This window comes from Dreissena polymorpha, chromosome 11, assembly GCF_020536995.1.
Source record: "Dreissena polymorpha isolate Duluth1 chromosome 11, UMN_Dpol_1.0, whole genome shotgun sequence".
Taxonomy (NCBI): Eukaryota; Metazoa; Mollusca; class Bivalvia; order Myida; family Dreissenidae; genus Dreissena; species Dreissena polymorpha.
Window position 1 is genome coordinate 85,901,716 of NC_068365.1, and position 26,039 is coordinate 85,927,754.

The 26,039-nt window shown below is 40.7% G+C and overlaps 1 protein-coding gene and 1 long non-coding RNA gene across 2 annotated transcripts in view; one reads left to right on the forward strand and one right to left on the reverse strand.

Annotated features, from left to right (window-relative positions):
- The window catches only part of LOC127851933 (uncharacterized), a 55,192-nt gene extending 40,282 nt beyond the window's left edge, over window positions 1-14,910 (forward strand). The window contains exon 5 of the long non-coding RNA XR_008036057.1: window positions 13,511-14,910. This is a non-coding gene — a long non-coding RNA (uncharacterized LOC127851933). The remainder of the gene's footprint in view (window positions 1-13,510) is intronic.
- Window positions 1-26,039, reverse strand: part of LOC127851928 (discoidin domain-containing receptor 2-like) — a 210,409-nt gene that overhangs the window by 36,665 nt on the left and 147,705 nt on the right. The gene's annotated exons all lie outside the window — the stretch shown is intronic.

The window sequence follows — 26,039 nt, forward strand, 5'->3', positions numbered from 1 at the left end:
TGCTTGAAGGAAGTCTCTTCTAAGCAAAAATCAGGATTAGGCGCAAATCAAAAATAGCCGAAAAGTGTTGTCCATGATCATTAAGTGCAGACAGCACAGGCTTATCTGAGATGACACTTTATGCACATGCAAGAAACCCTGTTTTCCCAAAGCTCGTACATATTTTGTGCTTCAAATCTTTCCTCCCCAGGATTATCTGCAATTACCTACAAGGTAACTTAGCTACAACCCTTTCTTGTGTTGTCAGAATAATATGTATAGCTGTTTGCCTGTATAAGCTTTATGGGCAATCTTGCATTATATTTCTCTATAAAGCAATCATGTATAACTTTTGTTAAATAGCTTTTTGCAATTCATAGTTATTCCCAGATGAATATAATAAATAAGCTTGCAAAAGATGATGTTAAGTATGTAACAAAAAACATTGTTAAATATGGCGAATATATGATTAACGCTTTTATGCGTAATATTGCATGGCAATCATTATAAGAGAAGTGTGCAATCACACAGGCTGGCCAGGAGCTACACTGTCTGCTAATGAGACCACTTAAAGCCTTATGTTTATATAAGGCAGACAGGGTAGCTCCTGACCAGACTGCACCAGACAGGGTAGCTCCTGACCAGACTGCACCAGACAGGGTAGCTCCTGACCAGACTGCACCAGGCAGGGTAGCTCCTGACTAGACAGGGAAGCTCCTGACCAGATTGCACCAGATAGGGTAGCTCCTAACCAGACTGCACCAGGCAGGGTAGCTCCTGACCAGACTATACCAGACAGGGTAGCTCCTGACCAGAGTGCACCAGACAGGGTAGCTCCTCACCAGACTGCACCAGACAGGGTAGCTCCTGACCAGTCTGTACCAGACAGGGTAGCTCCTGACCAGACATCACCAGACAGGGTAGCTCCTGACCAGGCTGTACCAGACAGGGTAGCTCCTGACCAGACTGCACCAGACAGGGTAGCTCCTGACTAGACAGGGTAGCTCCTGACCAGACTGCACCAGACAGGGTAGCTCCTGACCAGACTGCACCAGACAGTGTAGCTCCTGACTAGACAGGGTATCTCCTGACCAGACTGCAGAAGACAGGGTAGCTCCTGACCAGACTGCACCAGACAGGGTAGCTCCTGACCAGACTGCAACAGACAGGGTAGCTCCTGACCAGACTGCACCAGACAGGGTAGCTCCTGACCAGACTGCACCAGACAGGGTAGCTCCTGACCAGACTGCACCAGACAGGGTAGCTCCCGACCAGATTGCACCAGACAAGGTATCTCCTGACCAGACTGCACCAGACAGGGTAGCTCCTGACCAAACTGCACCAGACAGGGTAGCTCCTCACCAGACTGCACAAGACACGGTAGCTCCTGACCAGACTTCACCAGACAGGAGAGCTCCTGACCAGACTGCACCAGACAGGGTAGCTCCTGACCTGACTGCAGAAGACAGGGTAGTTCTGACCAGACTGCACCAGACAGGGTAGCTCCTGACCAGACTGCACCAGACAGGGTAGCTCCTGATGAGACTGCACCAGACAGGGTAGCTCCTGACCAGACTGCAGAAGACAGGGTAGTTCCTGACCAGACTGCACCAGACAGGGTAGCTCCTGACCAGACAGCACCAGGCAGGGTAGCTCCTGACCAGACTGCACCAGACAGGGTAGCTCCTGACCAGACTGCACCAGACAGGGTAGTTCCCGACCAGACTGCACCAGACAGTGTAGCTCTTGAGCAGACTGCACCCAACAGGGTAACTCCTGACCAGACTGCACCCGACAGGGAAGCTCCTGACCAGACTGCACCAGACAAGGAAGCTCCTGACCAGACAGGGTAGCTCCTGACCAGACAGCACCAGACAAGGAAGCTCCTGACCTGCACCAGACAGGGTAGCTCCTGACCAGACTGCACCAGACAGGGTAGCTCCTGACCAGTCAAGGTAGCGACTGACCAGACTGCAACAGGCTGAATAGCTCCTGACCAGACTGCACCAGACAGGGTATCTCCTGACCAGACTGCACCAGACAGGGTAGCTCCTGACCAGACTGCACCAGACAGGGTAGCTCCTGACCAGACTGCACCAGAAAATGTAGCTCCTGACCAGACAGGGTAGCTCCTGACCAGAGGGCACCAGACAGGGTTGCTCCTAACCAGTTTGCACCAGACAGGGTAGCTCCTGGCCAGACTGCATCAGACAGGGTAGCTCCTCACTAGACTGCACCAGACAGGGTAGCTCCTGACCAGACTTCATCAGACAGGGTTGTTCCTGACCAGACTGCACCAGACAGGTTAGCTCCTGACCAGACTGCACCAGGCAGGGTAGCTCCTGACCAGACTGCACCAGACAGGGTAGCTCCTGACCAGATTGCACCAGACAAGGTAGCTCCTGACCAGACTGCACCAGACAGGGTAGCTCCTGACCAGACTTCACCAGACAGGTTAGCTCCTGACCAGACTGCACCAGACAGGTTAGCTCCTGACCAGACTGCAGAAGACAGGGTAGTTCTGACCAGACTGCACCAGACAGGGTAGCTCCTGACGAGACTGCACCAGACAGGGTAGCTCCTGACGAGACTGCACCAGACAGGGTAGCTCCTGACCAGACTGCACCAGACAGGGTAGTTCCTGACCAGACTGCACCAGACAGGGTAGCTCCTGACCAGACTGCACCAGACAGGGTAGCTCCTGACCAGACTGCACCAGGCAGGGAAGCTCCTGACCAGACTGCACCAGACAGGGTAGCTCCTGACCAGACTGCACCAGACAGGGTAGTTCCTGACCAGACTGCACCAGACAGGGTAGCTCTTGAGCAGACTGCACCCAACAGGGTAACTCCTGACCAGACTGCACCCGACAGGGTAGCTCCTGACCAGACTGCACCAGACAAGGAAGCTCCTGACCAGACAGGGTAGCTCCTGACCAGACTGCACCAGACAAGGTAGCTCCTGACCTGCGCCAGTCAGGGTAGCTCCTGACCAGACTGCACCAGACAGGGTAGCTCCTGACCAGACAAGGTAGCGACTGACCAGACTGCAACAGGCTGAATAGCTCCTGACCAGACTGCACCAGACAGGGTATCTCCTGACCAGACTGCACCAGACAGGGTAGCTCCTGACCAGACTGCACCAGACAGGGTAGCTCCTGACCAGACTGCACCAGAAAATGTAGCTCCTGACCAGACAGGGTAGCTCCTGACCAGAGGGCACCAGACAGGGTTGCTCCTAACCAGACTGCACCAGACAGGGTAGCTCCTGGCCAGACTGCATCAGACAGGGTAGCTCCTCACTAGTCTGCACCAGACAGGGTAGCTCCTGACCAGACTTCATCAGACAGGGTTGTTCCTGATCAGACTGCACCAGACAGGTTAGCTCCTGACCAGACTGCACCAGGCAGGGTAGCTCCTGACCAGACTGCACCAGACAGGGTAGCTCCTGACCAGACTGCACCCGACAGGGTAGCTCCTGACCAAACTGCACCAGACAAGGTAGCTCCTGGCAAGACAGGGTAGCTCCTGACCAGACTGCCACAGGCCGAATAGCTCCTGACCAGACTGCACCAGACAGGGTAGCTCCTGACCAGACTGCACCAGACAGGGTAGCTCCTGACCAGACTGCACCAGGCAGGGTAGCTCCTGACCAGACTGCACCAGACAGGGTAGCTCCTGACCAGACTGCACCAGACAGGGTAGTTCCTGACCAGACTGCACCAGACAGGGTAGCTCTTGAGCAGACTGCACCCAACAGGGTAACTCCTGACCAGACTGCACCCGACAGGGTAGCTCCTGACCAGACTGCACCAGACAATGAAGCTCCTGACCAGACAGGGTAGCTCCTGACCAGACTGCACCAGACAAGGTAGCTCCTGACCTGCACCAGACAGGGTAGCTCCTGACCAGACTGCACCAGACAGGGTAGCTCCTGACCAGACAAGGTAGCGACTGACAAGACTGCAACAGGCTGAATAGCTCCTGACCAGACTGCACCAGACAGGGTATCTCCTGACCAGACTGCACCAGACAGGGTAGCTCCTGACCAGACTGCACCAGACAGGGTAGCTCCTGACCAGACTGCACCAGAAAATGTAGCTCCTGACAAGACAGGGTAGCTCCTGACCAGAGGGCACCAGACAGGGTTGCTCCTGACCAGACTGCACCAGACAGGGTAGCTCCTGACCAGACAAGGTAGCGACTGACCAGACTGCACCAGACAGGGTAGTTCCTGACCAGACTGCACCAGACAGTGTAGCTCTTGAGCAGACTGCACCCAACAGGGTAACTCCTGACCAGACTGCACCCGACAGGGAAGCTCCTCACCAGACTGCACCAGACAAGGAAGCTCCTGACCAGACAGGGTAGCTCCTGACCAGACAGCACCAGACAAGGTAGCTCCTGACCTGCACCAGACAGGGTAGCTCCTGACCAGACTGCACCAGACAGGGTAGCTCCTGACCAGACAAGGTAGCGACTGACCAGACTGCAACAGGCTGAATAGCTCCTGACCAGACTGCACCAGACAGGGTATCTCCTGACCAGACTGCACCAGACAGGGTAGCTCCTGACCAGACTGCACCAGACAGGGTAGCTCCTGACCAGACTGCACCAGACAGGGTTGCTCCTAACCAGTTTGCACCAGACAGGGTAGCTCCTGGCCAGACTGCATCAGACAGGGTAGCTCCTCACTAGACTGCACCAGACAGGGTAGCTCCTGACCAGACTTCATCAGACAGGGTTGTTCCTGACCAGACTGCACCAGACAGGTTAGCTCCTGACCAGACTGCACCAGGCAGGGTAGCTCCTGACCAGACTGCACCAGACAGGGTAGCTCCTGACTAGATTGCACCAGACAAGGTAGCTCCTGACCAGACTGCACCAGACAGGGTAGCTCCTGACCAGACTTCACCAGACAGGTTAGCTCCTGACCAGACTGCACCAGACAGGTTAGCTCCTGACCAGACTGCAGAAGACAGGGTAGTTCTGACCAGACTGCACCAGACAGGGTAGCTCCTGACGAGACTGCACCAGACAGGGTAGCTCCTGACGAGACTGCACCAGACAGGGTAGCTCCTGACCAGACTGCACCAGACAGGGTAGTTCCTGACCAGACTGCACCAGACAGGGTAGCTCCTGACCAGACTGCACCAGACAGGGTAGCTCCTGACCAGACTGCACCAGGCAGGGTAGCTCCTGACCAGACTGCACCAGACAGGGTAGCTCCTGACCAGACTGCACCAGACAGGGTAGCTCCTGACCAGACTGCACCAGACAGGGTAGCTCCTGACAAGACTGCACAAGAAATGTTAGCTCCTGACCAGACTGTACCAGGCAGGGTAGCTCCTGACCAGACTGCACCAGACAAGGTAGCTCCTGACCAGACTGCAGCAGACAGGGTAGTTCCTGACCAGACTGCACCAGACAGGGTAGCTCCTGACCAGACTGCACCAGACAGGGAAGCTCCTGACCAGACTGTACCAGACAGGGTAGCTCCTTACCAGACTGCACCAGACAGGGTAGCTCCTGACCAGACTGCACAAGACAGGGTAGCTCCTGATTAGACTGCAACAGACAGGTTAGCTCCTGACCAGACTGCACCAGAAAAGGTAGCTCCTCACCAGACTGCACTAGACATGGTAGCTCCTCACCAGTCTGCACCTGACAGGGTAGCTCCTGACCAGACTGCACCAGACAGGGTAGCTCCTGACCAGACTGCACCAGGCAGATAGCCCCTGAACAGACTGCACCAGACAGGGTAGCTCCTGACCAGACTGCACAAGACAGGGTAGCTCCTGACCAGACTGCACCAGGCAGGTAGCTCCTGACCAGACTGCACCAGACAGGGTAGCTCCTAACCAGACTGCACCAGGCAGGGTAGCTCCTGACCAGACTGCACCAGACAGGTAGCTGCTGACCAGACTTCATCAGACAGGGTAGCTCCTGAACAGACAGGATAGCTCCTGACCAGACTGCACCAGACAGGGTAGTTCCTGACCAGACTGCACCAGACAGGGTAGCTCCTGACCAGACTGCACCAGACTGGGTAGCTCCTGACCAGACTGCACCAGACAGGTTAACTCCTGACCAGACTGCACCAGACAGGTTAGCTCCTGACCAGACTGCACCAGACAGGTAAGCTCCTGACCAGACTGTACCAGACAGGGTAGCTCCTGATCAGACTGCACCAAACAGGGTAGCTCCTGACCAGACTGCACCAGACAAGGTAGCTCCTGACCACACAGGGGTGCTCCTGACCAGACAGCACCAGACACGGTAGCTCCTGACCAGACTGCAGAAGACAGGGTAGCTCCTGACCAGACTGCACAACAGTGTAACTCCTGACCAGACTGCACCAGACAGGGTAGCTCCTGACCAGACTGCACCAGACAGGGTAGCTCCTGACCAGACTGCACCAGACAGGGTTGCTCCTGACCAGACTGCACCAGACAGGGTTGCTCCCGACCAGACTGCACCAGACAGGGTAGCTCCTGACCAGACTGCACCAGACAGGGTAGCTCCTGACCAGACTGCACCAGACAGGGTAGCTCCTGACCAGACTGCACCAGACAGGGTAGCTCCTCACCAGACTGCACCAGACAGGGTAGCTCCTGGGTAGACTGAACGTTTACTATAAAATATCATTAGCTTTTAATAAAAAAAATGCAACCATTATTACGCCATATTAAATAACATTCTTAAAAACAATAACACCTTCAATTTATTATCTAAAAAACTGTCAAACAAATTCACAATGCCTGATAATATTAAAATGATGGATGATGTCCATTCAAATGTAAAATAACACTTTCAAATATCCAATTACACCCATGAGGTTTGAAATTCTAAAAATTCCTCAAAACTTACCATTTGTATAATGTTACTGTCATACCATTTGAAGGAATTCCAATACAAAGACAAAAGAACATGATTATTAATTTATAATGTTGTAATTATCTGTTTTAAGTAATAGAGAAACAACAGACCATTGTAAACAGCTATTTCAGCAATCAGAATCAGCAATTGTCTTCAAACCTCCGCCACAACAGCTTACTATCATAAACACTCAAGCCTCATTCTGAGATATTCATGCTTAATGAATGTGCATAAAGTATTGTCCCAGACTAGCCTGTGTCAGGTACAACAATTTCTGCCAAGACTGGATTTTTGTTAGAAGAGACTTCCTGTAAATGAAAAATGTCATATAATGGGGGCGTTGTTGTTGATTTGCTAGCCCTGCCTAACCTTAGGCTACACTTCACTATTACAGTGCATTAAGCCACGTTTTCCCAGAGCAAGGCTCACTACACCATTAACCCTTAACCACTTAGATACACATTTAACCCTTTACCACTTTGATACATATTTAACCCTTTACCACTTAGATACATATTTAACCCTTTACCACTTTGATAAATATTTAACCCTTTACCACTTAGATACATATTTAACCCTTTACCACTTAGATACATATTTAACCCTTTACCACTTAGATACATATTTAACCCTTTGCCACTTAGATACATATTTAACCCATTACCACTTAGATACATATTTAACCCTTTACCACTTAGATACGTATTTAACCCTTTACCACTTAGATACATATTTAACCCTTTACCACTTAGATACGTATTTAAGTGAAAACTGTTAAAAGCGTTTTAGGGGCTGTTAATATTTACAGAAATATTTTCAGCTTTGTTTTTCATTCCATTGTGTTCTATTTTTGAAAATCATATCAAAGAAGATTCAGTAAACAACTTAAGCTTCTTTGGTACATTGGTGAAGAAACATGACTACAACGTTCACCAAATACTGGTAACACTCAACTTGCAGAAGTCATGTCCAAATATAAAATAATTATTAAAGTTCCGACGATTAAATCAATAACTGTCATCTGAGCAGCTGCTATACCTCCTGATAAGTGTTATTATAAGTGAAGAAAGATAGAAGCCAAACAACATGACTGTGAACCTTGATTTGTTATAGATGGACATTCGCACATAATCATACATAATGGCTGAGCATTAATTTATAAGTTACAGAAATAAAATGTTTCTTTTATTTTTGCACAATTGCTATTGTTAACACTTTTTGATTACATTTTGATGGAATTTATTGCTAATAAAATGGCATATGTTCATTTTATGACCAAGCACCCTTTTGATGTACAAATGCCTTTCTGGTATTTTTCCCATCCTTTATTACCTTACTTTCACATTTGGCTCCAACATTTACCATTTAATTTGGCCGTACTCTGTGAAAAAGGGGTTTAATGAATGTGCTTAAAGTGCTGTCCGCACAGGCTAATCAGCAGTGGTTTTTTTTTCAGCATTTTGGGAATGGGGCCGGGTCCCTTTTGATTTGGAAAAATTGCGGCGTTTTGACTAAAATTGGGAAATTAGTGTTGTTGTTGTTGTTTTGCTAAACAATGCTTCAAAATTGAGAATACAAGTGTTTTCAGCATAATATTTACTAAGGTTGAACTGATATGGATGAGCCATTGAGGGTCGACAAAAATATTGAGATCAGAAAAAAAAATCGGGGGTGGGGGGGGGGGCGGGGAAACTTTACATAGGGAATTTTTAGCTCCCATTTGGGAAAAAAATACACTTTTTTACATTGGGAATGGGGCCGGTTACTGGACCTGATTGTGAATGAAAAACAAATACTGATCAGGGACGACACTTTCCGCTTTTATTATATTTTCTGTTTACAAAAAGTGCCATCCCTAATTAACCGGTGCCGACTGCACAGGCTAATCTGGGACGACACTTTACGCACATGCATTAAACCTCTTTTTCACAGAGCACAGCCCAAATATATTTACATACCAAGAAAAATAATTGGATATGCTTTTGTACTTGACAACCTTATTTGTATTTCCGATACATTCTTTTTATTATTTTCCATTAATCAAAGTTTTCATTTCAAAAGAAACCGTGAGAAAATAAAGAAGATAAGTGTATAACAAGCAAATCTTTTAATTGAAATCCCCTGCCAAATGAATTGTGTTCATTGATGGTTGCAGAAATAAAATAAATGGCTATTTGGAGGTTTGTGCCTTTTCTCACTTAGTGTTGTTAAATCATACAAAACAACAAATGGCAATAATTCTTATTTAAGAATGTGTAGGGTTATGGTTCTTGTGAATTGCAATTATCCTGATTAAAATGTACACAATCATAAAGTTTCATGTTGCAATCTTACATAGTTTTTTACATATAGCCCTAAAATGTTTGTGAAAGATGAACTGACGGAGGGACAGACAATGCGATATCTATATCCTTCTGCCTTTAGCAAGGATAATAAGTGACTGTCATTCAAATCAATTAAATATGAACATAGAACTTGCATGGAGTTTGTTGGCTTCTTTCAGTTTTGTAAAGCTGTCGGAAAAATGCACAGGATCTAGAAAAAGCAGGGCAATTTTTAACTTCTCTAAACTGCCACATTACTCCACAGGCAAGCTTGTAAATCAAGACTTTAATATACAGCTTTGAATATTATCTCACACCATATTACATTTAAATGTTCCTTGTATGCCAGTCAGGTTTCCAAAGTTTTCAAAGAGTTCCTAAGAGCTCTCAAGTATCAAAACGCAAATGTTGAAGTATAATTTCCATTCACCTGCTAGCAAAATTTCACTGTGTAGAAAATGTTGCCCATTACAGCTCCTGATACTTTTTATAGAAACCAGCAAATTATAATCATGATAATTACGTAATTATGTAATGGTTTAAAATGTTTGTATAGGCGACTGATACATGCACAAAAGCCAAATATCCTGTCTTATATACTTTATTTAGCATCTGTTTATTTGTATTGAAGAGTTGCCAACAATTTCATTGAATTCCTTTATTCTAACATTGGCCCTCTGTTTGTTCACTGCCAACCTGCTAATTGTCTTTTGAGCACCCGTTTCTGTCAGAAAACCAAACAGACACCAACAATAACAAATTGTGTCTTGATATTTGTACAATTCCTGTTAAAAAACTCTTAACAACAAGCAATATTAATTGTCATGTGAATGCTTGGAGAAATGAATCTTCCAGCAGATATGTGTCTTAAAGAAATAAAAACCAGGGCTGTTTGTAAAACATGCATGACCCCCATATGGGCTTTAGTTGTAGTGGCACTGTGACCTTGACCTTTGACCTAGTGACCTGAAAATCAATAGGGGTCATCTGCCAGTCATGATCAATGTACCAATGAAGTTTCATGATCCTAGGCATAAGCATTCTTGAGTTACCAGCCGGAAACCATTTCACTATTTCGAGTCACTGTGACCTTGACCTTTGACTTAGTGACCTGAAAATCAATAGGGGTCATCTGCCAGTCATGATCAATGTCCCTATGAAGTTTCATGATCCTAGGCGTAAGCGTTCTTGAGTTAACATCTGGAAACCATTTTACTGTTTTAAGTCCCTGTGACCTTGACCTTTGACCTAGTGACCTCAAAATCAATAGGGGTCATCTGCCAGTCATGATCAATGTACCTATGAAGTTTCATGATCCTAGGCGTAAGCTTTCTTGAGTTATCATCCGGAAACCATCTGGTGGATGGACCGACCTACCGACGGACTGTGCAAAACAATATACCCCTCTTCTTCGAAGGGGGGCATAAAAAGTTAGATGTTTCAAGATGTTTCAAACATCTGCCAATTTGTTTACACCAATACAGACCTTCTGGCCAATTGTTGCACAATTTGTTCTAACTTGCTGCAGCGTACTGCATAAAACAACATCAACAACAAATGTCCCTGGCGACACAATCCATTCAATTGACGCGCGTTTGAATTTCCATTTCAATAAAAATCCCTTTAGGCCCCTTACCAATCTTACCTCAAACACATCTTAATTGTAAAAATAATCAGCAATTTACATATTCAACTCCTCAGTGTTACCAAAATTGGTGTCTAAGTATAGAAAGCCCTCACTTTACTGTCTCAATATTTCTTCCCTTAACTGAAAGACCAATATTGTGAGATGAAATGTATTTCATACATCTCTGATAGTGTCTCTGATAGCTTTTGCACAAGGAATTCATGCAAATCAGAAGATGTAAAAGGAAACATAACAATCAAACGAAAAATGTGAAGTGACAATGTAAATTGTCTGATAAAAATCTACCGCAGCGTATATATTTCATTACAATTTGTTAAAAAATTAAATTGTATTTACAAGACATATAGAGCTGAACATTGGCACATCTTTATGAAGGATGCTACTACATGTCAGTTCCCTAAATTCAGAGTAGACTGTCATTGACTGTATGGATTTTCCAACTTTAAAAACTGCAAACAAAAGAATGACTAGGAAAGAAACTGATGATAAGTCACAAAATAAAACATATTTAAATTGTATGCTAAATCATTCTTAACATAAATGGGGAAATGACAATCTAGGCATTATGTTATTTGGCAAGTAATTTTTATAGTTACTACAAAATCAACATATCAATTAATAACAGAAGACTCTCAAAAATCAAGACGCTGATTAAAAAAAGAGTTTTTGCATGTTGTTCAGAAACGCCTTTATAATGCTGCTGTTTGATTGTAGACAGTAGAAGGGCACATAAAACAATTGTCTACTCCAGAGAACTTAGTTTAAGTGGCAAAACTATATCAGAATGCATTTATTAGTGCCTTCATTCCAGGGTATTGTTTATCTGAAAATATAACCTACAAGGGTGTATAAATAAACAATTAAAAGATTGATTCACGTTTGTCCAATTAAAATGCAAGATGCTTCAGAATACATGTGGATTCTGCATCTTGACATGTTTTATCATAGAGTCTGTATTAAAGTTGGTCTCAGGCCCCACTCAGTCTCAATATACTCCACCCACCAACCCAGTCCTAATAAACCACACCTGCCCACCCAGTCTTATTATACCCCACCCACCCGCTCAGTCTCAATATACCCCACTCACCCACCCAGTCTCAATATAACCCACCCACCCACCCAGTCTTAATATATTTCCTCCCACCCACCCAGTCTCAATATACCCCACGCATCTACCCAGTCTTAATATACCCCACCCACCCACCCATTCTCAATCTACTCCACCCACACACCCAGTCTCAATAAACTCCACCCATCCAGTCTCAATATACAACACCCAACCATCCAATATCAATATACTCCACCCACCCAGTCTAAATATACTCCACCCACTCACCCAGTCTAAATATGCTCCACCCATCCACCCAGTCTAAATATGCTCCACCCAGTCTAAATATGCTCCACCCAGTCTAAATATGCTCCACCCAGTCTAAATATGCTCCACCCAGTCTAAATATACACCACCAACCCACCCAGTCTCAATATACTCCACCCACCCACCAACCCAGTCTCAATATACCCCACCCACCCACCAGTCTCAATATACTCCACCCACCCACCAGTCTCAATATACCCCACCCACCCATCCAGTCTCAATATACCCAACCCACCCACCCAGTCTCAATATACCCAACCCATCCACCCATCTCAATATACCCCACCCGCCCAGTCTTAATATACCCCACCAACACAGTCTCCATATTTTCGACTATAAGAAGCTGTTTATTATATTATTTCTTATCTTTATCCATGTCATCTAAAATCTATGTGTGCACTGAACAACCAACGTAGACTTGTCTTGATGTCCAACTCTTGAATATATTACTGCATGTGCGTCCGATATGCCACCACAGATTAACTTGCTGCTCAATTTCCACAAATCAAATCTGCTGTGTCTACTTTCAATTAAAGATGGAAAACATAAAACCCTTTCTAACGGATAATCAAGTAATGCATACACATAACTGACACATTTAATTATGGCAGCAAATGTTATGAATATGTGGTGTGAATTGCAACCAACCAAAAAATTATGCTTTCCCATTATACTATTGCTCGAAACTTACATTGACTTTGTTTTATTGAAAGTCATCTAATTTAAATTTTTGTTTTATGGCCACCAGATATAATTATGCACAATCATTTTATCAATAATGTTCTACTACACTTATTTGCTTTTTTTTCTGGTATATACAATTTATTGAGTAGACACAAACAAACATTTTCTACTAGACAATTTTTATATCAAAGAGTTGCCTGAATATTCTTGTGCTCTTATTTAAAAAGAATCTCAATAAATTCTCCTTTGCGAATGAATTTTTTTCTGCAAACATTTTAGATCACCATAAGCAACTGTGCAATAAGGATGATCAAGCTTGTGTTTATTAACTAAAAAATCCAAAACAAAATTGACAGCAGCAACTTTCTCTTTCTATGATTGGAGTTTCAAGTACAGCAAGATATTTGTAATTACCCCACATATTTTATAGCGCACAAAGAATTCTCATTGTGTTTGAAGGAAAATGTTGAATAACTGTTAAATTGACTGCCCCTGAACAAATTGCTCTTGGCAAAGCAATATCTTTCAATCACTGTGAACCAATTTAATGAAGAACTTGCCCAAATCTTTCTACACCTTTATCTAAATGAGTAGTCTCCCTTGATTATTGTTTTATTTTCAGGTTTATCAATTTCTATGATCATGATCATCAAGATGCTTGTACAGCCTCCAGATGACACTTGAGCAGAAAACCAATCCATCACAAGCTGTCAACCAGTCTGCTGATAAGCATTTCATGGAAATGCCAATATGTCATCACTCATATTCTGCGGATAATTACCTCCCTTAATGGATTTTAAAATTCATTATTGAGGTAATAAGAATGAGCAAAAACCAGCCATTGTTTTTGCATTGACCATGTGTTTCAATTATCTTTTAATTGGTTTATTTGATGAACCATATTTGTAGACTTTGGTTTACACACTCAGAGTTCACAAAAAAGGTAAATAGGAAAATAATTTGGAGATTTCATCAATTAGCAAAAATGTACTGACATCTATGACCATACAAAATTATTGTTCAATGTCATAAAGTGTAGAGAAAAGCCGTTGACAGAAGCCTTAAACTTAATCTGATTTTTTTTCTCTTACCACTGGCACTCATTTAAGGCTTATCCACATATTCTTATCTTAGTGTTTACTGAGTAGATATGTAATTTGCAGCATGATCAGGAAGATGAACATTTTACCATTCATGGAAATTTTAAGCAATGACACAATGACCATGGGCATTGTAAGTGTGTTCAGTATTCTGTTAACGAAATGGAAATGAATGTGTTTAAAAAGCTGATTTTCCTCAACCACCTCAGGATGAAAGGACCATGAACAAACATTTGAGTCTAGTTCTGAGAAAACCAGGCTAAATGCATGTGCGTAAAGTGTCATCCCAGATTAGTCTGTGCAGTCTGGAAAGACACTTTACGCTTGCATGGATTTATAAAAAGGAAGTCTCTTCATTCATCTAGGACAAAACCTTTATGCACATGCATGAAGCGGCATATTGAAACTGAAGCCAAGTTATCTTGCATTTCATTATATCACGCTCAGATTGGTGGGTATTGGATGGGGGTGTATTGTAAGTATGAAAATGTGGCTATAAGAGATCATATGTGATTATATGTGCACATGTCTCGGGAAGTCAGAGGAGTCAAAGATGGCCCCTGATATTCTGGCATAGATCAATCACTGACGGACTGTATCAGGTGAGATATCCATCACATTTGATGCGCACAATCACAAACTACTGTTTTCATTTCACCTTTCAACGCTTGCCATCTATAACATCAAACACACTGTATCGAAAGCTGTCAAAATAAACTTATATACACATTTCTTGTAGATTGGACAAAGGGAAAAATGATCAATTACCTTTGTTTTTCATTCTTAACTTAACAACTTTGCAAACATGGTCATTTTGGTCACTTGCGATGGAAAAGAATTGTTAAACAATCTATTTGAAAAGTGCTTTACAAATACCATGCATTTTGAGCCATAAATCATCTGCCCAGGATTATCTGTCAGATCTTAATGAGAATGGACACAAATATCTCCCTGTGCATACCAAGTGTTGATAGATGGGTCTTCATGAGAGGTTACATGCCACTCAACACCACAGTGATGAGTAGCCGCCAAGGTGGGCTACTATAAGATATTACAGAGAGCTCCAGATAGGCTACTTCTGATGCAAAATGCGAGCAGCAGGTTTGAGTAGAGGACTTCAGGTGCAGAAATGTTGGTACCATACATCTCCATGTGCGCGGCATATAGTGATTCTACTATCCATCCATCTGTCTTTCATCAAACACCAAAACTACAACTTTCTGATACTTAGTAGTTGCTTGTGGTTGTCACTATTCTCCTTTGTCACTTTATCTTTATCTTGACCTGATTAGTACAAACTCAATTAAATGAGCTTCTTCTTGGTCAACTAGATATCAAAGTTTCATCTAGTAGCTACAGAGCTTGAAACAACACGTTGATACTTAAGAAGTTGTTCTTGATGACCCACTCCAATCCACCCATAGCAGCCACCATCATCTATTTGCCCTAATTTGAAATTTGAATATTCAAACTATTTTGGCCATCCTTAAAACAACAGGTTTGTTTGGGATAACTTGACCTAAAGCAGGGTATGTGATTTTTTGTATTCATTGTTGTTTACATGAAGATCTATTGATTGATGTCTATGACAATATACAGTAAAAGAATACACAAGTCATATAATTTGAATCCATTCATATTACACTTGCCTCATTTTAGAAAAAATAACAACAAGAGGGCCTGAAAGGCCCAAGGTATCCCCGGCAACATATGCTTTGTTTGAGGATGGGTGAAGGATGGGCTGAAATGCCTTGTCTTACATTCTGATCTGTCAATCACAATTTGAATACTACTCCATGAGCAGGCAACAGCCAATTGAAATTGAAGTAAGCCCAGAGAAGATGTATTCATACCAAGTTTCAAAGAAATCCGCCAAAGCGCTTCCAAGATATGGCTCCAGACACAAAAATGCCTACAGTAAAAAGCATTTTTTCAAGATACAAAGGGCCATAAGTCTGTTTTTAACAGATGGTGTACAATGCCATTTGGCGTGCATCATCCTCTTATGCATATATATACTCATACCACGTTTGAATGAAATCCGCCAAAGCACTTCCAAGATATGGCTCCGGACACAAAAGTGCCTATAGTAAAAAGCATTTTTTCAAGATACAAAGGGCCATAAGTCTGTTTTTAACAGATGGTGTACAATGCCATTTGGCGTGCATCATCCTCTTATGCATATATATACTCATGCCAAGTTTCTATGAAATCCGCCAAAGAACTTCCAAGATATGGCTCCGGACACTAAAAAGCATTTTTTTAAGATACAAAGGGCCATAAGTCTGTTTTTAACAGATGGTGTACAATGCCATTTGGCGTGCATCATCCTCTTATGCATATATATACTCATACCAAGTTTCAATGAAATCCACCAAAGAACTTCCAAGATATGGCTCCGGACACAAAAGTGCCGGACGGACGGACGGACGGACGGACAGCCGGACGGACGGACAACGCCAAAACAATATCCCTCCGCCTCTGGCGGGGGATAATGAGAGCAAAAACAATTTTTCAACAGCTGGTTGAAGACATGACATATTGTGTTGCGGAAAAGTCTGATCAAGAGTGTAATTGTGAAACTGTCTTTCATAATGAACTAGGCAGATACGATTGTTTCATGAAGAAAACAAAATGGTTACAACTATAAAGCCTTTTGGTTGGATAAGTGATGGGGTTATCACTAAGAAACAATTTTTTTACAGATGGCCTAGGTTGAAACAGATTATGTTGAAATTATTGTTCTTTCTAACATCAACAATGGTTGTTACATTCCTGTAAAACTAAAACCTTTGTTGCCAATATATACTCCCTTTCAAAACATAAATTGACAGCATTTTGAATGACCTTGTCATGTAAATGGGCCATCCAGGGCCAACAAGTTGGGGGTGTTTTTGTCAAACACAGATGGTTGTTAGTACTTTAGTTAGAAATACCCACATGCAATGAACTAATTCACCTCGCCAAAGAGCAACATGCCTACTGGTAACCACAGGGTTATGATCCTTCAATGATTATAAAAGATAAAACATAAAATAGAACACTGAAATACAGGAATATAGGACTTAAAAGCAACACTTCTGTTACAATGTATAACTTTTAACACTTACAAACAGTGGTACTAAGTATACATGTACCACATAAAAGAACACAATAAATGCCTTAAAATCTTTTGGTTTTTTACCTTTTGTACACACACACCTCCACAAAGTTAATGCAAGCCATATGGTGACCAATTAAATGCCAATCCAAAAAGAAAAACAACACATATTATTTCAATCACAAATGTCTCAAAAATCTTAAAACATGACATATAATATTCAAGGTTATTTGAAACAAGTGACCATAAAATCTCACGGTTCTTTGTTTATGGCCAAAATTGTTTTATTGCTTTAGACTTGCACTTTCCTTAAGGAACCTGCACTATACAGCTTTTATATTAAATTGTCTCCCACCTTTGCGAATTAATAAAAGGCGAGGAAATCTTAGCATTAATTCAGTTTTAAAGGATGACATTAATTATGTTTCATTTTCTAAAATAAAAAAAAAGAATATATTCAGTCCAACCAGGGAAGTTACCTTAAGCGCAAGCATAAAGCCCTGTTTTCCTAGAGACAGACTCATGTACATGGGCTTCACTCTGTTACTTCTCTCATGAGTCTCATCCACAGACTAATATACATTAGTTTCATCCTGTTACTTCTCCCATGAGTCTCATCCACAGACTCATATACATGGGATTCATTCTGTTACTTCTCCCATGAGTCTCATCCACAGACTGGTATACATTAGCTTCATTCTGTTACTTCTCCCATGAGTCTCATCCACAGACTGGTATAAATTAGCTTCATTCTGTTACTTCTCCCATGAGTCTCATCCACAGACTCATATACATGGACTTCATTCTGTTACTTCTCCCATGAGTCTCATCCATTCTCCCATGAGTCTCATCCACAGACTCATATACATGGACTTCATTCTGTTACTTATCCCATGAAACTCATCCATTCTCTCATGAGTCTCATCCACAGACTCATATACAATTGCTTAATTCTGTTACTTCTCCCATGAGTCTCATCCACAGACTCATATGCATGAGCTTCATTCTGTTACTTCTCCCATGAGTCTCATCCACAGACTCATATACATGGGCTTCATTCTGTTACTTCTCCCATATGTCTCATCCACAGACTTGTAAACATTAGATTCATTCTATTACTTACCCCATGAGTCTCATCCACAGACTCATATACATGGGCCTCATTCTGTTACTTCACCTATGATTCTCATCCACAGACTCATATACATGGGCTTCATTATGTTACTTCTCCCATGATTCTCATCCACAGACTTATATACATGGGTTTCATTCTGTTACTTCCCCCATGAGTCTCATCCACAGACTCATATACATGGGCTTCATTCTGTTACTTCTCCCATGAATCTCATCCACAGACTCATACAAATGGGCTTCATTCTGTTACTTCTCCCATGAGTCTTATCAACAGACTCATATACATGGGCTTCATTCTGTTTCTTCTCCCATGAGTCACATCCACAGACTCACTTAGGCCTATGATCCAAAACCTTTAAATCCAATGTAACCAAGTAACACATAATAATAGTAATTAATAAATCTTAATGTAAATTTGAATTTCAGGAAAATAAGAACTCAGTTTACACTTGGTACAATCGCATTTCTCTTTGTGTCATGAACATGCTTTCATAAACCCTTGTCGAAAAAACCAACAGTCATTAAGCTTCGATGGTGAAATGAAGTGTTTATGTAAGTATTATGCATAAAATGAGTATACAAAACAGTTATGAAGCATCTCCAACATGCAGACCCATGTCTTATCAATCATCTGCCAAAGCTTATAGGTAATTACTGTTATCAAAAAAAAAAATTATGTTATAAAAATAACAGAACAAAAAGTCATGTGTATGTTGCAAGCACGACATGATGACACGTAACTGAAGAAGATGATTGATTATGCTTGAAAATTATATGATGTATGTTATGCAAAAATGGGTCTTATCCCAAATGAGACTATAGTGTAGCAGACCAGCCTGTGGAATCATGCACTCTGGTCAGGTGCAACGCTGTCCTCTATAAAGTCACAAGGATTCAGAGTCTCATAAGCAGACAGTGAAGCTCAAGACCAGACTGAGCAGATGCATATGGCATATGTCATAAGAACCTTTGTTGCATCATGCTGTTCAAATCTATTATTACAGAAACTGTAATGGTACTGAAGACATATCCTTCAAAAAGCAAGCAGACAATTTCAAAGCCACATTCTGGCATCTTCAAGTTTATTGGATGTTCATTCCATCTACTGAAGGTAAGAACTAACAAAACTGAATTGTCTTCAAAAACATGGTGTAGATAATGGTAGATATCAGAGTCAGTTCTTTCATCTGCCACAGGTTCCAGGCGGCCATATTTCTTTCACCATTCTGATAGAGGCCACTGAAGCCATTCCTGAAAACTCCCATTTTTTATGAACCATAAATTAACTGTGACCCATTAGCACATTCCATGCAAAAATGTTGTTTTCATGGGTATTATCAAGTTATTTTGCAAGCCTTTGGGTGTTTTGGCGTGGTTAGAGTGAGTGACCCTGTGGGACTTCAGAAACAAATGGATCAGATTATATGATGGCAGGATTATTCTTCAATCTGTCTACTCAATAGCTAAGAAATATATATTCAGGTGCACTTTCCATTGGAAACTTCATGAAAATATAGCTTTTAAAATGTGAAGTCATATATAAATGTATCAACTGTAATGCACTTTTGATGATATTATAGCCTGACTGCTTGAAGTAAAAGTCAGTGCACATGGGATCATATCAAGTGCACTTATAGGCATGGACAATGCACTTCCAGGCAACATCATATGGTAGATTCAAATAAGATGGACCAAATGAAGCTTATTTCAGGCAAGGCATGCCTCAATATCATCATGATATGCAATTTGAATCTCGCTATGAATCACTTTTTTAATGGTTTTCGTGATTGCCATATAGATAGATACAGTACAATGAAGATATAAAAACCTTATTATAAATTTAATTATAACTTTTGCATAAAAGTCTACGTATTAAAATCCTAACTTTCATTTTAATACATTTTTAATTTAAAAGGTTTACAATTTTATTTATAAAAAGAGAATTAAAATAACAGCTTTGGGCTTAGGAGTGGCAAAAAAAATAAATTCAATGATGATTGATCATTAAGATTAATGTAGTAATAAGGATATCAACAAATCTGAATGAAATATGATTTTAGTACCCTATAAAACAATTCAACAGATGTATTTGTATGCACTGTATGCACTTCAGTGTTGTGCAATCAGAAGATAAAAGCTTAAGATTGTAAACTTATTATGCAACCGTGTGATAAAATTACAGTATCACATTAGCTCTTTAACACTTGCTTGTACTTGATACACATATTATACTTAAAATAGACATTCTTTTATCAAAATAAATCATCAGTAATCAGTAGAATGTAACCCATTCATCATTTTGCTTAGAAGCTGATCCAGCAATCAAGTCATTGAGAAGCTTTAATCACCTAAAGAAGCTTCTAAATCACCTTCATTACACAAACCTCTAGAAGATTGCATTGATCTAGGTTATACAGATGGTTGCTCTTTTGAAGTTTGAGATCTAGGGCCGTCGTGGGCCGTCGGCCGGTCAGGCTATAGTCTGACCACTTTTTGACCAAAAAAAGAGAAAGAAGGCTGAGCAAGGAGATGAATTGCTTAATCTCTTCTGGATCAGACATATTTTATCATGCTTCCTTATTTAAAAAAAAAAGCGATTTTCAATACAAAACTGATGCTGTTGCAAAAGTGATAAAATCCCGTTAGTTCTATCCGTTTTCTAACTTCGTTGTGTTCCGATGGTAGAAACGAGCCACCGTACACTCCATTTTTCCCGGACGTTAATACCGGAAGATGCAGACCATTTTTTTCCAAGAATGTTGATTTCTGCCTGACGTTCAATTGAAGGTATGAGACAGATCATCTTGTATCAAAATCCTTTGACAATGTCTCTGCAAATTATGGAAAAAAAAAGAAAAAAGGGCTTTATCATGGTGTCCCTCTGTACAAAATGTAAAACTACGAAGCCCATTCGTCACACATCTGCCAATTGATTAATCTCTATATTTAAGATTAAGATTAAGCATTTCTCAATACCTATCTTTTTATAAATCCAATCTGCTCATTTCTGCTAAGCATTTATCTTATATAATAGTGCAAATAATGAATCCCAACATTGGAAGATATTACCACAGAAGGTGCCAACCTTAGTTGGCCAACCAATATTTGGCCAACGTTGGCCCAAGATTAGCACGCCAACACCAAGATCATGCCAACGTAATGCCGACGTTGGGCCAACGTCGGTCTGCTATCTGGGGTATTCATTATTTTCTTTTGCAAATCCATGAATAAACATACACGAACAAACTTAAAGAAAGCCGAAGGATTTATTTAAGCCAATAAATATTCATGGGATATTAAAAAGATAATGAAAGAGGCTAAATGAGTTAAGATCTATTTGGCCTCAAAACCTCCCAGATGTCACAAGTTAGCCTTTATGTTTCAAATTTTTTTCCGAAGGGCATGCCCCCGGACCCCCCTAGTAGCTTCGCGCGATTGGCGCTCGCAGACCTCCGGTACTTAGAGCCTGACCACTTTGAAAAGTCTGACGATGGCCCTGAGATCTCTTAATTATTGATTATCTCAATCAAGGTGAACACAAAAGATACAAGAGAATATCTTCCTGGAAATTCTTAAACTTGATAGAATTTGAGCTAATAAATTATTCATTGACCTCAAACCAACCCAAAACTGCAGAACATGGTACACAAAGGTGTTCAAGGCCAAGGGACTTAGCAGAGTATGTTATGAAACATTTATTGCAAATGCGAAAACATCCGAATGTTTAACAATTTTACAGCATAAAGAACCTCAAAAGTTTTCTTATGATACCAACATTATTTACAATTCAAAAGGAACTATTAAAGATTTCAATTATAAGTAAAGTCTTCACGTGATAGATCTACAAGTAATTTATTGTCATGCAAAATTAGCTCTTGTCTGAACAATTTATTCCCAGGCAGCACTAAATTCTCATTAGTTAGCATCTTTGTGTCCAGTGACATCCTGGATACTATAGAAACAACATTGGTCTTTAATTAGTTATGCATTAAGAACCCCCATGTCTCAAATAACAAAATTGTTATTTATTCACTGAGAAATTTAAAACAACAATCACAATGACATTCACTTCCTTTATAAAGAATATTTACTGTCTACTAATTGTGTGTACATTTTTATTGTTTCATTCGACCTTGCACATTTTTTTCCTTACTTATGTAAGATTGGTGCCCGTTGTGCAACTCTAAAACTGTGCAAATGAGACAATAATGAGGATTTCCACAATTGCATCGTGACTCATATACATAGTGTAGAAGGTGTGTCACTTTCAGCTGAACCCAATTATGTCTTTCAAAGCACTAATTGAAGCTCTTCACTCATTCCAAAGTTCTCCTAATTTAGTTTTGTTGCTGACAAAAAGCTCTGAATTGTCTGCGAGAGAATATTGGAAGCGTCAATTTGATGTTGACGCTTCCAACATCAAATAAAAGCAAAATAATAAGTGCCTAGAAATGTACATCAGGCTAAAATATAACTGTCACGTATACTGACATTATTGTGTATATTATCTGATACAGATTATTTAATCAGAATGTTGAGTGAGAAAAACGTACATGAAGTATTTGCTGTTGGCATAAATAAACAAATTTTTAAGAAACATAAAAATAATTTTTGCATTAACATTTGTAAAAGTTTCAAATATTTTGCATCAGTGTAGTCTTGTCAAGAGCTATACCCTGTCCGCTATAAAGTCACACAATGTTTCGTACTTAGCGAAAGCACAGGCTGGTCTGGAGCTTCGCTGGCAGCATATTGCATAAGACACATTTCCACATGACTCGGCTCAATCTTTGTTGGTTTTGTAATAAAGGCCATCCTTAACACAATTTATTTCCATCATTTGATGAATAAATTGACAATAAGGTAATCAAAATACCATGAGAACACCTAACTCGCAATAAAACACAAACAGTCCTTAGAGACTGAGGCTAAACATAACCATGCATTCCACATGAAAACAGATTTTACCACTGTTTTTATTCCCACCTCCTTCTTACTAAATACATTTTATACCATTTTATTACAAGAATAAAAACTGTCCTTTAAACTTCAAAACACAGACGTGATATCTCTAAAGATAGGAGATATATGAAGACGAATTTATTATATTTTATTATAATAATGAGTACGGCAACTTCCATTTGTATCCTCGGGCATCAAATGTATCATATTCGGGTGATAGGGCAATGTTTATCATGACTACTATTAATATCAATAATGCACATCACAGATGGTTTACAACTTCAGTGGTCGTAAATCATTTTACAATCAGATGCCCTAAATCAAGCAATCTGCATGGGTCAGCATCCAACTGTCCCTGTCCAACAGCGAACCATAGATCAAAATCAAACCATCTTTATTATAATAAGTGGCAAAATATAAAATGCCACTTTTCAAAGTTTTATATCAAGCCCACAGAAATAAAATCACTGAATATAGCTCTAGAATTTAAGGGGCTACTCAAATGAAAGACAAAATAATAACAAGAGGCCCCAAAGGGCACTGGGTCGCTCACCTGAGAGACTTAGATGGAAAGAAACAAAGATTAAAACTCTTCAGCAAATATTTCAAATTATTCAAATTATTAGTATGACAAGACTGACTTTAAAAATAAGGTGTTCCAAAGTATTCAAAATAGGCCTATATAGAAAATTACCCTACCCACCCTGGCGGCCATGTTTTTAATACCCAGATTTTTTCAAAATATATATATAAGGAAAATGCTTCTTACAAACATATAGAGAAAACTGCCCCATCCCCTGGCAGCAATGTTTTTCCACTGATCACGACCATTTTCACACTCATCCGACATATCAATAAAACCAATGTTCTGACCAAGTTTCATGAAGATCGGACAATAAATGTGGCCTCTAGAGTGTTCACAAGGCAAATGTTGACGACGGACGCACGACGGACAAAAGATGACCACAAAAGCTCACCATGAGCACGTTGTGCTCAGATGAGCTAAAATGGGGGATGGATAGCTTTATGTTATCTATATACTAACTACTGCTCCAAACTAGTGGGCAAATAAATACTAAAGAAAACAACGATGCACGCATTTGAACGTTTTACAATGGTTAAGAAATATATGATCTGCGCTCAGATATCATACAGCAAACACATGCATAGAATAATAACACAGGCTACGTCATTATTACATTTAAACTGTACTCATGGGGTGATCGCAATACTGAAGAACAAAGCTAGTGCAAATTAAACCTGCAATTATAAGGTCCATATGTGTGTACTGAAAGTTATACATATTTATCAACTAACTTCTGTTCACACAACAACTTAACCCTTTCAAACTAAGAAGCAAAGTGAAAACCGCAGTCTGTTCATGTTTTATGCTGTTTGCTGCTCATCAGTATCTAAGGGTTGGAAATGAAGCCTTTAAAACTTGAATCTTAGTAAGAAAGGTCTTAAATTAAATCAACCTTTCTAAGGGACTACAAATGTGGCAAATTTAAATATGTATCTAAGTGGTAAAGGGTTAATATACATTGGAAAACTGCCATTGCCTCTTATCTTTTCAAAATATTGGTTAATCAGGGGGTGGATCGTACGCAAGTAACTGGTGTGGCGTAAGTGAGAAAAATAGTAACTGGTGTTCAAAATGGCGGTTAATGGGTGAATTGTGAATGTTTTCGTCTGAGTTTTTGAAAGGTTTGTACATTTACGATACTTATTCGACATTATACTTAGGCGCAGGATGATCTTCTGATATCCATTTAACCTCGGTATAAATCCTACTGATGAATTATCAATATTACAAAAGTTATTGAAGACTTTATGCACAAGATTCTCATTGTTTACGATTGACACGGTTCATTGTATGTGCATTTTTATGCCATATATAAGGGTTTCTCAGCAGTTTTTATGGAAAGGTGGACTCAAAAACCATTATAGTTTACCTTTTATGACCACCAGGATGCTTCCAACAGGCAATCGCAATATATGCATCAAAATTCGAAAATTAAACCCCATTTCAATAACTGGTGAGCACAGTACCCCCACTTTCAGTAACTGGTGTTTCTTAAAAAAGCACACTTGGTATATGTACATAAAAACAAGGCTTAAATTCATGAAGGTTTTCGTCTGAATTATAGACTCAGACTTAAAAAAAGAATCGAACTATCATTTTATATACAATTCGTGTCATACAAAAATCACATTTACTATAAACAGATTTACACAAAGACCACTTTTCATTCATTATTAAAGCATGATTTAAAATCGCTAATTAATTGATTGAAAATCTCAGTCTGAGTCTATATTTTAGCCTTTCAACATTTGTTAATACGGACCTTTGTGCAGTTACAATCCCATTCCTCACAACTTAGCTTTCTGTTTCAGAAACCATGAGTTTGACATAAGGGCTCCGCACAAAGGAAAGAAGAGAACGATAAGCAACCTCGGTGAAATTCCGAAAGGCGTTCATTATTATGTGCATAATAGACAAATAACAAGATTCAACGAGGCCGTGTTTTCTTATTTAAAGTGTTCGCGGAATTTCGATCAGAATGAGATTAATAGTAACTAATATTTGTGTGACGCGGTAAAAGTTGTTTTACCCGTTTTGTAGCTTAAATCCGCGGGACAAGTACAGCGAACTATAAATATTAACGTTTTTTCCTGAATAAATTGCATTGTTGGTAAAACTGTTCACGTTTGCGTTTTACATGAATGCTCGAATCTGTATCATATAATGCGCATGATCTGTTCCATACAAATAAGACATACTAGAATGTACTTTATTCATTGTTACGTTTATTAACATTTAAATAATGATTCAAAATAAATTCAAATAAATG